The sequence below is a fragment of the Notolabrus celidotus genome, chromosome 5 (assembly GCF_009762535.1).
Source record: "Notolabrus celidotus isolate fNotCel1 chromosome 5, fNotCel1.pri, whole genome shotgun sequence".
NCBI classification, from domain to species: Eukaryota; Metazoa; Chordata; class Actinopteri; order Labriformes; family Labridae; genus Notolabrus; species Notolabrus celidotus.
In genome coordinates, this window is record NC_048276.1 from 17,007,987 (window position 1) to 17,022,049 (window position 14,063).

General features: G+C 39.7%; 1 protein-coding gene across 8 annotated transcripts in view; it reads right to left on the reverse strand.

The window, feature by feature from the left end:
• Nucleotides 1-14,063, reverse strand: part of LOC117812252 (protocadherin-1-like) — a 451,145-nt gene that overhangs the window by 397,035 nt on the left and 40,047 nt on the right. The window lies entirely within an intron of this gene.

The following is a 14,063-nucleotide window of genomic DNA, read 5'->3' on the forward strand; positions in this document are numbered from 1 at the left end:
ACATTTATAATCAGTTTAAAAGGCAAAAACCTTTTTACAACACTGTGGAGACATCAATGTCTCAAGTCGAGATAACTCACCTCCAAATCTGAGAGCATTAGTTTAAAGGAATTAGCATCAGTTAATGAAAGATGTAGGTCTGGAATTTTAGCTCATTTGACCATGGGAAACATACATTAAACATTTAACTTAGAGTGATAAAACACTTGGGAAAACATTGACCTTTTTGAAGGCTCTCCAAAGTATAAAGAAGATAGTGAGCCGTGCTTATTTATGCTTATTTAAGCCCAGCCTAAATCTTATATCTAATTAAGCTAACAGCTTCCAAAGTATAAAGAAAACAACAACAACAAAACAAAAACAGGTAAATCATAAACACTTAAAGACTTCAAAAACTGATTTGCATACCATTATTTTTAAAACCAAAAGTGAATCACAAGCTTTTAAATGTTTACTTGCATCATTTAGCAATTTAATCCAAAATGTTATTAGATAAAACAATTTGTTTTTCCTATTGTCTTCAAATTTTCTTGCTCACTCATTTAGCGGCGCCCCCTATGGATGGCCGGCACCCCTAGCATTTGCCTATACTGTACTGCCTGTGCCACGGGCCGGCCCTGTGTAGACTGATACATGTATGGAGTGTGGGGAAACCTCTCAGGCTGCTTCCACATCTCTACCCTGTAACAGTCATTTATTCCAGACTCTCAAGGCCAGCCTGAGAACGGAAATTAGGTTTGTGGCAGTGTCAACAGGCAGAAGTAAATGGTGCCAGACTCTTTTCCACTGACTGATTTGATATGACGTGTGTGATCAGATTTTGTTGCTTTTGCTCTTGAGAATTGATCATAGTTGTGGTGGATTTTTGACCAATAAGAATTAAGTATTTAACACAGCCAGGTAATACAACATGTCTTTACATAGTTCAAATTTTAGGCATGGGAAATTGTCCTATTTAGTGGAGCTAGAAGTCAGATTTAAATGTGTTTAATGTTAAAATATGACTGTTTCTATGATGCTATACTACACCAACAGTACAGAAAGGGAACAAAGGGGGAACTGTTAGCCTAGTGATTTCAGTGCGCACCTCATGTACAGAGGTTTTACACAGGACTTCCACCAGATCCGTGTCCGGTCCGTCTCTGATCCGCTGCAGTCCAGCTCCGTGCGCTCTTGTCCATAAACACCCACCGGTTGTTTTTTAGGAACACAGCACGGAGCAGGACCACCGGAACAGCTGAAGACATGTGACCTAGGTTTTCCCACGGCAATCACTGAGTCAAGGAATCACGTTGTCTTTATCAGCCTCTGAAAACCTCTGACCTGATGACTCCAGGCCTGGCTCCGCTCTAACATGCTATTTTTTTTGTCATAGTTAAGTTAAAAAGATCTAACGATAACAAAGAGTGTTTTTATTTTGTTTTGGTGCCTGACTTCCTGTCCCGCTCCATCTGCTCTGTGCTGAATTGATGCGTCGTGCTCTGGAAAAAATGTAAGTCTTGCGTACCTTATCCATTGCGTTCCGACCTGCTGGATCAGAGACGCAGCCAGAACGCAACGGAGCGGATCCAGTGGAAGTTAACACATTGACTAGAATAGAAACCTATCAGATCTGGTGCCATGACGGATCGGAGACAGACTGGACATGGATCTGGTGAAATTTGGCCTTTAATCCTCTTTGCATCGCTCACTGGTTCGACTCCCGTGCATTGACCATATGCTGCAAGTCTTCCTCCACTCTCTACTCTCCAACATCTCCTGTCTCTCTTCAGCTGTCCTATCCATTAAAAGGCAAAAATGCCACAAAATATAACTTAAAAAAAAAAATGGAACAAAGAGGAGACAATAAATAAATTTACAACAAAGTGTGATTAAGAAGCGTCAGCCATGCTTGATAAAGCAAAGAGGTCTAATGTCTCGACTTGAGAGTTTCTGCAGTTCACTGCTTATAGACCTGCCAATTTTGAAAAGTGGTTCCGCAAAATAACCTTACAGCAACAGCACTGCAGTGAGTCCTGGAGCCAAAGACAAATGGGTCAATAAAACAAAACATAAACAGGCAAGACAACATATTGCAATTATGCTCCATATCAAAGAATATATTTCATAGTTAATGAAACAACTTGGCATCTATGAGAACATTACAGTGTTACGTTTCAAAATGAGTCCTACAATATCAGCTCAAGCCCTCCCCATACAGCCATAAAAGTATCGCTTTAATTCACATAGTGGCAGAGAAGAAGAATTGAGTGTGTCACTGTTATGTAATCATAGAACAATATGATTGTATTGCTCCTTTTGAAGGGTGGTAAGTGGTTGGAGCTGGAGGCAGATATTGGAGGGAAATTACTTAATCAATACTAAATTGTCTGTTATGCCTCAGGAGATGATTCAGCATCAGTCAGGCATGAAACTGCAGTGCTGGTACGAATAAGATGTGCACACTCACTCAGAAAGGCACTTAAAAAAACAACCTTAAGTGGTTCTATTTTTCCCTAAAAGTGATTTTTAGTTGCTGCTCTTTACACAATTGTATTACCCCCAAATTTGTTTGCGGGCCAATAGGGCATTCAGATACAGTATAATGTAAGTCACAGCACTTTGGACTGGTATCTGTTTTTAATGTTTAATGATTCCTGTAAAGCTTCTGTGAACAGAAACAAAAGACATTGGAGGGATCCTATAGCTACATTTTCTGAAAAACTAGAGCTGCCTATATCTGGCAGTTTTCCTCTGAAATTTATAAATATGCCAACAGAATAATGTTGCTCTGTTGTTCTTTTAAGAGTGGGTAATAAGACGAATTCTAACTCTGCTTCCATGATCTTTAATTTAAAATGCATTTTCCTATAACCTGTAGGTTATATATGGGAACTATGCTCCCTACTCCCGACATTTCCCTTCTCTTGTTAGATGTCCTATCCAATTAAGGTGTAATAAAGCACAAGAAATATATACCTTCCTGTTATGTTTCGGGTCAAATTGACCCATTTTAAAGTTCCAAAATCTGAAAAAAAAGTTAAAAGTATTTTTTCACGATGAAACCTTTTCTGCTAGGCTTAATTAGCGCAAATACCATATAAAATGAAAATTCCTTGCCCAAGGACACTTTGCCATTTGACTGCAGGAGCTGGGATCGAAGAGAGACAAGATGGCAGCCCTAAGAACAGTGAGGGACAAGTGGGTAGAGCAACTTCCACTTCTCTATAACCCAGGCCCTAATGTCACAGTGGGTGAAAGGCTATAGACATTCAGAGGTTCTTTCCATTTTAGGAAATATATGCCTTCCAAACCAGCTAAATACAGCATAAAAATCTGGGCAGCATGTGACAGAAGAGGTGTCTCATGTTAATTTATCAACATCACTTCATAAAAAAAAAATAAAATCAAAAATTGAAATCATTTGAAAAAGTCATGTACAACTGTTTTATTTATATTTAGGTCTTTCCAAAGTACATTAAAAAAAAGTTTTAACATGAATTTCATGTGAGTTATCCTCATTGAACCATGGTCTGTGAGAATTAAAGAACACCATTGCACTAAATATTGATTCAAATGGTTAGTAATGGAGTTAATCATGATTTTAAAAATGTTTTGGGAGATTTATTGGGGTTCTGACAATTTTGGATCATTAAATATGCCTCGGGTCAAGTTGACCCAGGAATTGTATTGCTGTCCCTAAGAGACCAACATAACAGGAGGGTTAAGAAAATAGAAAAAAAATGTAGGATTGGTCCAACTTTTACATGTATAACCCAGAGTTTGATAGGTATGTTTTTGCATATAATATATTCTCATTAAATTGTATTTTTATTTACAGACAAATCAAGCTCTAGTGTCCTTAAGGCAATTCTACAAAGTAACAAATTGAACCTGCAAATGGGAAAACTTCAATCTCCATTAAGCAGTACTCCTCATACCAAAGTTGAACGGAATGACTCCCTGTACGGTGAAAGGATTATGAGCAGTGCTAACACTACAGAAAAGTAGCACCCAGTCTGCAGCCCTATGAAGCCCTCAGCCACTTTCAGCCCATTATTTTGGTTCACTGGTCCATCTGGTTGAGGTCCAATGGCTCTCACCAGCCCCCCTGAATAAAAAGCCATGGGCAGCTGCCAGCTCGCACACACAGCAAACTACCTGTGCATAAAAAAGGAGAGCTGCGCTAAATGGGAGGCCAAAGAATGCTGAACACATACTGAGCCAATGAGGCCAATATTTTTCATCTCCGGAGTTAAAACAGAGCTAAAGGCCAAACGAACTGACTTAATTCGACAGATGGCAAGAAAGAGATGTGGCTCTGTTTTTGTTGCATAAGTAGAGGAAGTTGTTTGTTAACATTGAAGCAATAAGAACCCAAGAGGCTAATACTAACTCATTAGAGGCTGCTACCATGATGTAAGATGAGGTCAGACTAAATGTCACTTTGTATTTTTCTCATCATGGTAACATGGTTATTTCTGGATGAAACAGTTTGAATATATTTTTGTACTATTTAACTGCAGTTGCATTGTGTTTGTAGTATGGGGTCATCATCAGGTGATATTCTCTTTATTCGAATACAGTAGAGCTTTGACATCAATGCTAAGGCTAATGTAAGACTCTTAACATGCTTACTGTCACAAAGTTGTAAATAGTAATTAACAAAGCTCACTATAGTGGAATGACGCTGAAAAACAAAGCAGTTATCTTGTGATTTACTTGCAATTAAAGGTTTGCCGTAGAATTTGCAATACCATGTTGCAAATTTTGAAAAAGTAAAAAAGCAGCTTTGTTAAGTTTGGTATCAATAAAAAGAAAATAACTTATAAGATGCTTGTTTGTTGGGTTGACGTTTGACCGATTATTTTTGACACATTCCAGGTAGTCAGGAAATCAAAATGTTGATTGTCTTTTGCAACACAGCACCAAGCTGATAAGTTTTTTAAGTTTTAAAAAGTTTTACTCAAATACATTTTTGATCTAAAGTGGGGTATCACTTGCATGCCAATACCTATCTACTGAGATTAGTGATGGTAAGTTCGGCTCTTTTCAGAGAGCAGCCTCTTTTGATCCGGCTCCCAAAGAAGAGCCGGCTCTTTCGACTCCTAAACGGCTTTTAATTTAGGATCTTTTGTAGCAGTATATTTTACCTTAACTTTGCAAAAACTAATGGTTTGTGTGTTGAAAACCCTTTTACATACACTGTTTTTATGAGAAGCCTTATAACTGCCTAATTTTCTGCATTTATTCTGTTACAAAACCATTCTTACTTTTGTTTAGTATTTTAATCAAACTTTTTTGTTGCACAAATTAACAAAAAACTGCAAACATATCCACAGAACAGAACCAGAACCAAACTGAAGCAAACAGAACCAGAACCAAACTCAAGCATACAGAACCAGAACCAAACTCAAGCAACATAATGGTATGATCCTATATCCTCACATGTGATTAGCCGCATGGCTGCCATGCTGACCAATCAAAATAAGTTTTCTCTAAAGTTCTGCTGTGAGCAGAGCTGGGGCTAAGCACTGTGAGAGCTAAGCAGCTAAAGGAAAAAAACTGGGAGCCGGCTCTCTCTCTCTCATAAAAGCATCGGCTCTCAGAGCTGCAGCTTTTGATCATGACACATCATTTATTGAGATAAATAGATTTTTGTCTGATTAGAGCAGGGATGTCATTATGGTAGATTGTGTTCCACCTGCTTTTGCTCTCCATATGGACTGTTTGTACATTCACCAAAGTCTAAGGATACATATTTTGTCAATACTACTCAGACTACAACAAAAGAGAACATAACACCTCTAATACCAAACGTCCAGTGCTACATGTATAGATTCTACATTTCTATTTGGAAACTGTAGTAAGAGATCAGTCACAATTACACAGTTAAGCAGAGGCTGTTAAGAGTATTTTTGGTTTTGCAGGTATTTTGATGAAACCTGAATTTTAAATGGACAAAAAATGTTGATGCTTGATGAAACAACAGAGGAACACTGCAGAGGAGAACTGAGGCCTGATCTGCAACACAGGGTTAAATAGAAAGCTTTTGATATAAAGGTGTAGTACTTGGCGTTTCAACATAAAACATGTCTGTTTTTTTAGATATTCTAGTCTGGACAAACACGGTGGACTGCCAGACAGACCCACATGCCATCCCCAGGGCCATGTTGAAAAACTAAACTGAAGGCACGCCACAAACACGCACACTACCCTGAAAAGGCCACCAGTGCTTTTTATTTTTTTTGCATTGCTGCACCACAGTAAGCTGTATGCGGCACTAATGACTCATACATGTTTTTAATCCAGTAAACATATGCTAATCAGTTGACAACTGAAGACAGTTTCAAATATGAGTACAGTAAGAACGAGAAAAGTAAAGGCCACTTTCTCAAGCAGTCTTTTTTTACAAGAAAGGGTCCCTTCATTTTGAGATTTAGACATGAAAGCAAAACTACAAATAAGGGCTAGCGGTAAGAGTTATTGCAAATTATAAGATCAAATATTGCTACTGTTTTACATTTTGTGCACCCCACTTGAGACAGTTTCAGAGAGGACTAAGTAATTTTCACTCCAGCACTTTTTTCCCCAGGTAGGCCAGCTGTGCACTTTCCATAATTTTAGACTGAAATGTTCAACAACGCCCTGTAATCCATTTTTCCAGCACAGAGAACTTTGAATGGCAACAGCTACATAATGTTAATAAATATATCTTTACGAATCTTACACTGATAGCACACATTTAGTGCAAACCAAGGAAACTTGAATTTCTGCGGTTTCTACAAACATTACAAAGAGGCTGTTATGATTGTGAGAATGAGTGTCATTTTTTTCTGTTAATGAACTCTGACATTGTCATCACGATAATGGTTTACACTCTTAAATGCTTTATTAAGCCCTCACCTTGCTGTGACACCCAGAGTGCTAATTGGTTTCTCTCTCCATGGAGGAGTGAACTCTAATGGATTTTCACAACAGAAGGGCACGGAGCTAGAAAAAGTAATTGTACCTCTGTATTTCTTCCCTTGCTTTGGTTAAGAAAAACAACATTTCTTCTGAGACAGATTGGACTATGTTGTAAGTAACTCCTGAGTTTGATGGAGTTTTAATGCTAACATGGTTTGTCTTTGTGTCTTGAAGGATAACAGTACATGAATCTTTGTTTATGACTTTGGGGTATAGTGTGAAATTTTGCTCTGATCTTTTGGTTTCCAACTTGCATTGCCTGAGAGCTTTCTTGTGTTTTGTAGAGAAGTTGCACTTTGTATTCCCTAAAACTTTTGTCATAAATGCACCCAGAAAAGCAAGTAAGATACTACTTTGGCTGTTCATAACATTACTGTTAGCAAGTTGCTAGCTGACGATAGCTCCTAAAGTGACTCAACCACTGGGTCTAAGAAGCTGAATAAGCAAAAATTCAAAATAAAAAAATGTTTTTGAGTTTATCAAATCTGTAGGATTCATGAGATCAATCTCCAGACACTCTGAAAGGGCCAGTCAGAATGTTAATACATGTAATGTGTTTCCTGCACATCCAAAAGGTCCTACACAGTCCATCAACTTTCATAGAGGAAATAGTCTGAAGTGAGATGTCTCTTTATTAAATCCTCAGAGAACAAGGACTGGACATGGATTCATCTTGGGTTACTCCAATTTGACTCAGACTTGAACACTGCTTGACTTGGATTGTGGTTACAACTACAACTAAAACACTGCTATAAGTTTTATGACTGGGACCTAGCTTGCTAAGAAAATTTGAGAACTCAGCACTGTGCATGGTGGGTCTCTTAATTCAGTTATTTATGCTATGTTAAATGAATGATATGGTGCCTTGCAATGTGCAAGGCATTTTATTTGTTTGTCTTATGATGGATATTACACCCTACAGTCAACAAACATGTAATCACAAAAGACTAGAATCAGTTGTGTCTTCATCATCTGCCTTTGAGCCTAAAGTAGAAAATACTCAGGATGAAATTATGAACCAGTTCTTTGACCCTACAACCAACAGATATTAAAATAGGGATGTGCAGATTTAGTTGACTTAACAATTAATTGTTTTTTTGCACAGCAATCTGCCACAAGCCGGAGCTACTGCCATAATGCTACATTGCTTACAATGCTCATTAGTAAACAAACACAGATGACATGACAAATGGAATCATGTTGTGTGAGGCTTTGTCTGGTTAAACTAGCATATTACCACATGCCGGAGTAGAGTAGAGCAGAACCAGCACTGGTATGTGGTAATTAACCTGCATTTCCGGCTAAAGGATGGTGGTGCTAGCTCTGCTGGCTTTAGAAACACTCTGCAAACCATTTGACATTGTACCAACAGCCGCTGTGATCCTGTGTTTAGCCGTGTGGGATTAATTGGGCTCCATTTTGATTTTTTTCTACGTGTTTTCTTACCTGTAGACTTGTCTGTTAGTTGGAATTTGAGATTATTTAAAAACAAGAAATGTAGTCACCTCGACAAATTAAAATAACTCGAACCCATCCCTTACAAAGTTTTCTTGTAAAGTCTATGGTTCAACTTTTTGGAGAGGTTTTCAACAGATAACAGATGACCCATTTGTTTTACATCCGGCTGGTGCACTTGGCTCCAGATATTTCTTTTATAAGATGTTTTATTTTTGGGTTGGATGCTTATAGCTTTTTGGACTGCATGTTGCTTATGACTATTATATTGTTGAAGTAAAGCTGGTCGCTTTGTAGAGTGTAGGAGGGCATGGATGTGAAAAAAACTTTCAAATACATCTTGTATGTATAAATTAACATTTTAAAGCAATGTTATTTTTTAGTTTAGTTCACTTAAAGCTGCAGTTGGTAGGATTGGGGTAAAAACAAAAACGGACTTATTTTGTGCTGTGTTTGGCAAAAAAAGTCATAACACTCATCAACACCCATCAATAAATTGGGTATTTTGAGATAATGGCGTGATCTCTGTATTTTCATATGTCTCTGTATACAATTGCTCCCGTCAGCTCTGACCAATCAGAGCCACTCTCCTGATTGGTCCTCAGAGAGGGGGGAAGAGGGATGTAGTGAGAGGGAAATCTGGTATGGAGGGGTAGTGTTGACATTCGAAATATCTCCCTGAACTGATGTTTATTCAAGGACTACCAACAGCAGCTTTAATTTCAATGTGTAGTCATATATTGACTCTAAACTACGAAGGCACCTTTAATAACTTGATAAATTACATCTGACATGGGAATTCATTTCTTACCTTACACACTAGTGTAGAGAGATAGCTAATTCAAAGAGTGATATATTTTGACACAAATTATCAGAAATAACTTTATTATGGTGTTTGTATGAGAACTGGTCAGATGGTATTACCTGGTATTCTTTGTGGTGGTACATTTAAGCTATTATTTGGTTACTGAAATGTTGAGTATGTTTAACTAAATTAATGTTACATGAATTGCTTTGATTATTTTTCACACATCCATGGAGCAACACTGAAGATACTTTAAATGTAGTGTCACCCTTAATCATGCTGACCCTAACTCTTATTTGGTTCATCTAATTATACGGTAAATTACAGACAGGGAAATAAATCTTGAAGTGTGAAAGAATGTGCTTCCATGCAGATGTAGAAATAGAAATGTGCACTTAGACCATACGCTGGGGTGGTCTGGATTCAAAGAGACAGCAGTATGGTTGTCATGTTAGCATGCACAAATTCACGAGTTGTGGCTGTGACCTCATTATTTGTGGACAAACAGCGGCTGGAGATATGAGCCAAATGTGGCACAAAAATTCCGTAACCATGCCAAATTTCCGGACGGTTGCAAAAGCATGCAGATGATCTCGGTTCCCATGTCAGCATTTGTTTTGTCTGTGTATTACAGCTCTTTTGATTAATATTCATCCGCTTTTATCCCATTATATTCTGCAAATATAAACACCACGGACCCTCCCCTGTTTCTCTATACGGAAACATTGCTGCCGGTTTGATTCACGGACACAACTAATGACTCAGTGTGACGTGGAGACACGCTGGCTGTGCTCCTCGGGGACAATGCAGGGTGGAAGAGGGCAGAGAAGGGCAGATTAGGGTTTACTCTCACTCCTCCTCCAAGGGTCGCGTGTCGTCCAGAGGGGCTTTAGAGGAGCAGTAATCCACCGAGATGTCAGAGATTTGCTTCCCCTGGGACGGAAATGTAATATGACAGAGTACAATGGAGGAAGAAAAAAAGAGGGTAGTGGCTGAATCTCTATACAACAGGAAAAAGAACCGCCCAGGGCTTTTTTTGGGGGCCTTCGATGTGTTATAATTTGTTATAACAGTCCTGTGTAACACAAAAAACAATTTTCAGTCTTGCCTGTGTTTTTTTTTGTCCTCTCCATTCCACAATGTTGAAATCTATTTGAACCCCAAAGTAATAAAACTGATAAAGGAAGTGGAAGCTTTGAAGGTGGCAAAGTTTGACAGAATAGGTTTTCGTGCACATATACTGTTATCTTGAAACAAACAAAAGGCAGGATCACAGAAGCCTCTCACAAAGTGGACTAAGCTTTTTGAAAACTTTGAAAAATGTTAGGTTAAATATTCCATATCTTGCGATGACTTCCTTTTTTGTCCTAAGGGTGCAATAAATTCTGCTATACTGGACCATGTCAAAGAACCAGGGTTCCCACGCGTCCTGGAAAATCTGGAAAACCTGGAAAACAGTTGACCAGTTTTCCAGTACTGGAAAACACCTGGAAAATGGGAGAAAAAGTAAAATGTCCTGGAAAATCACATATAGTCCTGGAAAATTATTCCAACATGGCTGCGTGCGACCTGACCCGATTAACAAAACACATCCCCATTCATTGAAAGTTGAGTGCACGCCGTGCTGCCCAATTTTGTGCATTTCTGTTACAAAACCAATCTCACCCTGATCCTAGGGTTAGGGTTATGATTAGGGTTAGGGTTGTGATTAGGGTTAGGGTTGTGATTAGGGTTAGGGATAGGGATAGGCTTAAGGTTAGGATTAGGGTTACGGTTAGGGTTGTGATAAGGGATAGGGTTAGGGTTGTGATTAGGGTTAGGATTAGGGTTAGGGTTGTGGTTAGGGATAGGGTTAGGGTTGTGATTAGGGTTAGGATTAGGGTTAGTGTTATGATTAGGGATAGGGTTAGGGTTGTGATTAGGGTTAGGGTTAGGGTTAGGGTACAGATTAGGGTTAGGGTTGTGATTAGGGTTAGGGTTGTGATTAGGGTTAGGGTTAGGATTAGGGTTGGGGTTAGGGTTCAGATTAGGGTTAGGATTAGGGTTAGGGTTATGGTTAGGGTTAGGGTTCAGATTAAGGTTAGGGTTGTGATAAGGGTTAGGGTTGTGATTAGAGTTAGGGTTAGGATTAGGGTTAGGGTTCAGATTAGGGTTAGGGTTGTGATTAGGGTTAGGGTTAGGATTAGGGTTAGAGTTAGGGTTAGGGTTAGGGTTAGGGTTAGGGTTATGGTTAGGGTTGTGATTAGGGTTAGGGTTAGGATTAGGGTTAGGGTTCAGATTAGGGTTAGGGTTAGGGTTGTGATTAGGGATAGGGTTAGGGTTAGGATTAGGGTTAGGGTTAGGGTTCAGATTAGGGTTAGGGTTCAGATTAGGGTAAGGGTTAGGGTTAGGATTAGGGTTAGGGTTCAGATTAGGGTTAGGATTAGGGTTAGGGTTGTGATTAGGGTTAGGATTAGGGTTAGGGTTGTGATTAGGGTTAGGGTTGTGATTATGATTAGGGTTAGGGTTATGATTAGGGTTAGGATTAGGGTTAGGGTTGTGATTAGGATTAGGGTTAGGATTAGGGTTAGGGTTAGGATTAGGTTTAGGGTTGTGATTAGGGTTAGGGTTGTGATTATGATTAGGGTTAGGGTTATGATTAGGGTTAGGGTTAGTGTTGTGGTTAGGATTAGGGTTAGGGTTGTGGTTAGGGTTGTGATTATGATTAGGGTTAGGGTTGTGATTAGGGTTAGGGTTATGGTGAGGGTTAGTGTTAGGGTTGTGATAAGGGATAGGGTTAGGGTTGTGATTAGGGTTAGGATTAGGGTTAGGGTTGTGATTAGGGTTAGGGTTAAGATTAGGGTTAGGGTTAGGATTAGGGTTAGGATTAGGGTTAGGGTTAGGGTTCGGATTAGGGTTAGGATTAGGGTTGTGATTAGGGTTAGGGTTATGATTAGGGTTAGGGTTAGGATTAGGGTTAGGGTTAGGGTTCGGATTTGTGTGAGGGTTAGGATTAGGGTTAGGGTTAGGGTTAGGGTTCGGATTAGGGTTAGGGTTAAGATTAGGGTTAGGGTTAGGATTAGGGTTAGGGTTAGGATTAGGGTTAGGGTTAGGGTTAGGGTTAGGGTTCGGATTAGGGTTAGGGTTAGGATTAGGGTTAGGGTTAGGGTTAGGGTTCGGATTAGGGTTAGGATTCGGATTAGGGTTAGGGTTAGGATGAGGGTTAGGATTAGGATTAGGGTTAGGATTAGGATTAGGGATAGGGTTAGGGTTGTGATTAGGGTTAGGGTTATGATTTGGGTTAGGGTTAGGATTAGGGTTAGGATTAGGGTTAGGATTAGGGTTAGGGTTCGGATTAGGGTTAGGATTAGGGTTAGGGTTCAGATTAGGGTTCGGGTTAGGGTTCGGATTAGGGTTAGGGTTTGGGTTCGGATTAGGGTTAGGGTTAGGGTTAGGGTTAAGATTAGGGTTAGGGTTCAGATTAGGGTAAGGGTTAGGATTAGGGATAGGGTTCAGATTAGGGTTAGGATTAGGGTTAGGGTTGTGATTAGGGTTAGGATTAGGGTTAGGGTTGTGATTAGGGTTAGGGTTGTGATTATGATTAGGGTTAGGGTTATGATTAGGGTTAGGATTAGGGTTAGGGTTGTGATTAGGGTTAGGATTAGGGTTAGGATTAGGGTTAGGGTTAGGATTAGGTTTAGGGTTGTGATTAGGGTTAGGGTTGTGATTATGATTAGGGTTAGGGTTATGATTAGGGTTAGGGTTAGTGTTGTGATTAGGGTTAGGGTTAGGGTTGTGGTTAGGGTTGTGATTATGATTAGGGTTAGGGTTATGATTAGGGTTAGGGTTAGGATTAGGGTTAGGGTTAGGGTTGTGATTAGGGTTAGGATTGTGATTATGATTAGGGTTATGATTAGGGTTAGGGTTAGGATTAGGGTTAGGGTTATGGTGAGGGTTAGTGTTAGGGTTGTGATAAGGGATAGGGTTAGGGTTGTGATTAGGGTTAGGATTAGGGTTAGGGTTGTGATTAGGGTTAGGGTTAAGATTAGGGTTAGGGTTAGGATTAGGGTTAGGATTAGGGTTAGGGTTAGGGTTCGGATTAGGGTTAGGATTAGGGTTGTGATTAGGGTAAGGGTTATGATTAGGGTTAGGGTTAGGGTTAGGGTTCGGATTTGTGTGAGGGTTAGGATTAGGGTTAGGGTTAGGGTTAGGGTTCGGATTAGGGTTAGGGTTAAGATTAGGGTTAGGGTTAGGATTAGGGTTAGGATTAGGGTTAGGGTTAGGGTTAGGGTTCGGATTAGGGTTAGGGTTAGGATTAGGGTTAGGGTTAGGGTTCGGATTAGGGTTAGGATTCGGATTAGGGTTAGGGTTAGGATTAGGGTTAGGATTAGGATTAGGGTTAGGATTAGGATTAGGATTAGGGATAGGGTTAGGGTTGTGATTAGGGTTAGGGTTATGATTTGGGTTAGGGTTAGGATTATGGTTAGGATTAGGGTTAGGATTAGGGTTAGGATTAGGGTTAGGGTTCGGATTAGGGTTAGGATTAGGGTTAGGGTTCAGATTAGGGTTCGGGTTAGGGTTCGGGTTAGGGTTAGGGTTTGGGTTCGGATTAGGGTTAGGGTTAGGGTTAGGGTTAAGATTAGGGTTAGGATTAGGGTTAGGGTTCGGATTAGGGTTAGGATTAGGGTTAGGTTTAGGGTTAGGGTTCAGATTAGGGTTAGGGTTAGGGTTCGGATTAGGGTTAGGGTTAGGGTTCAGATTAGGGTTAGGGTTAGGGTTGTGATTAGGGTTAGGGTTAGTGTTCGGATTAGGGTTAGGTTTAGGGTTAGGGTTCGGATAAGGGTTAGGGTTAGGGTTCAGATAAGGGTTAGGGTTA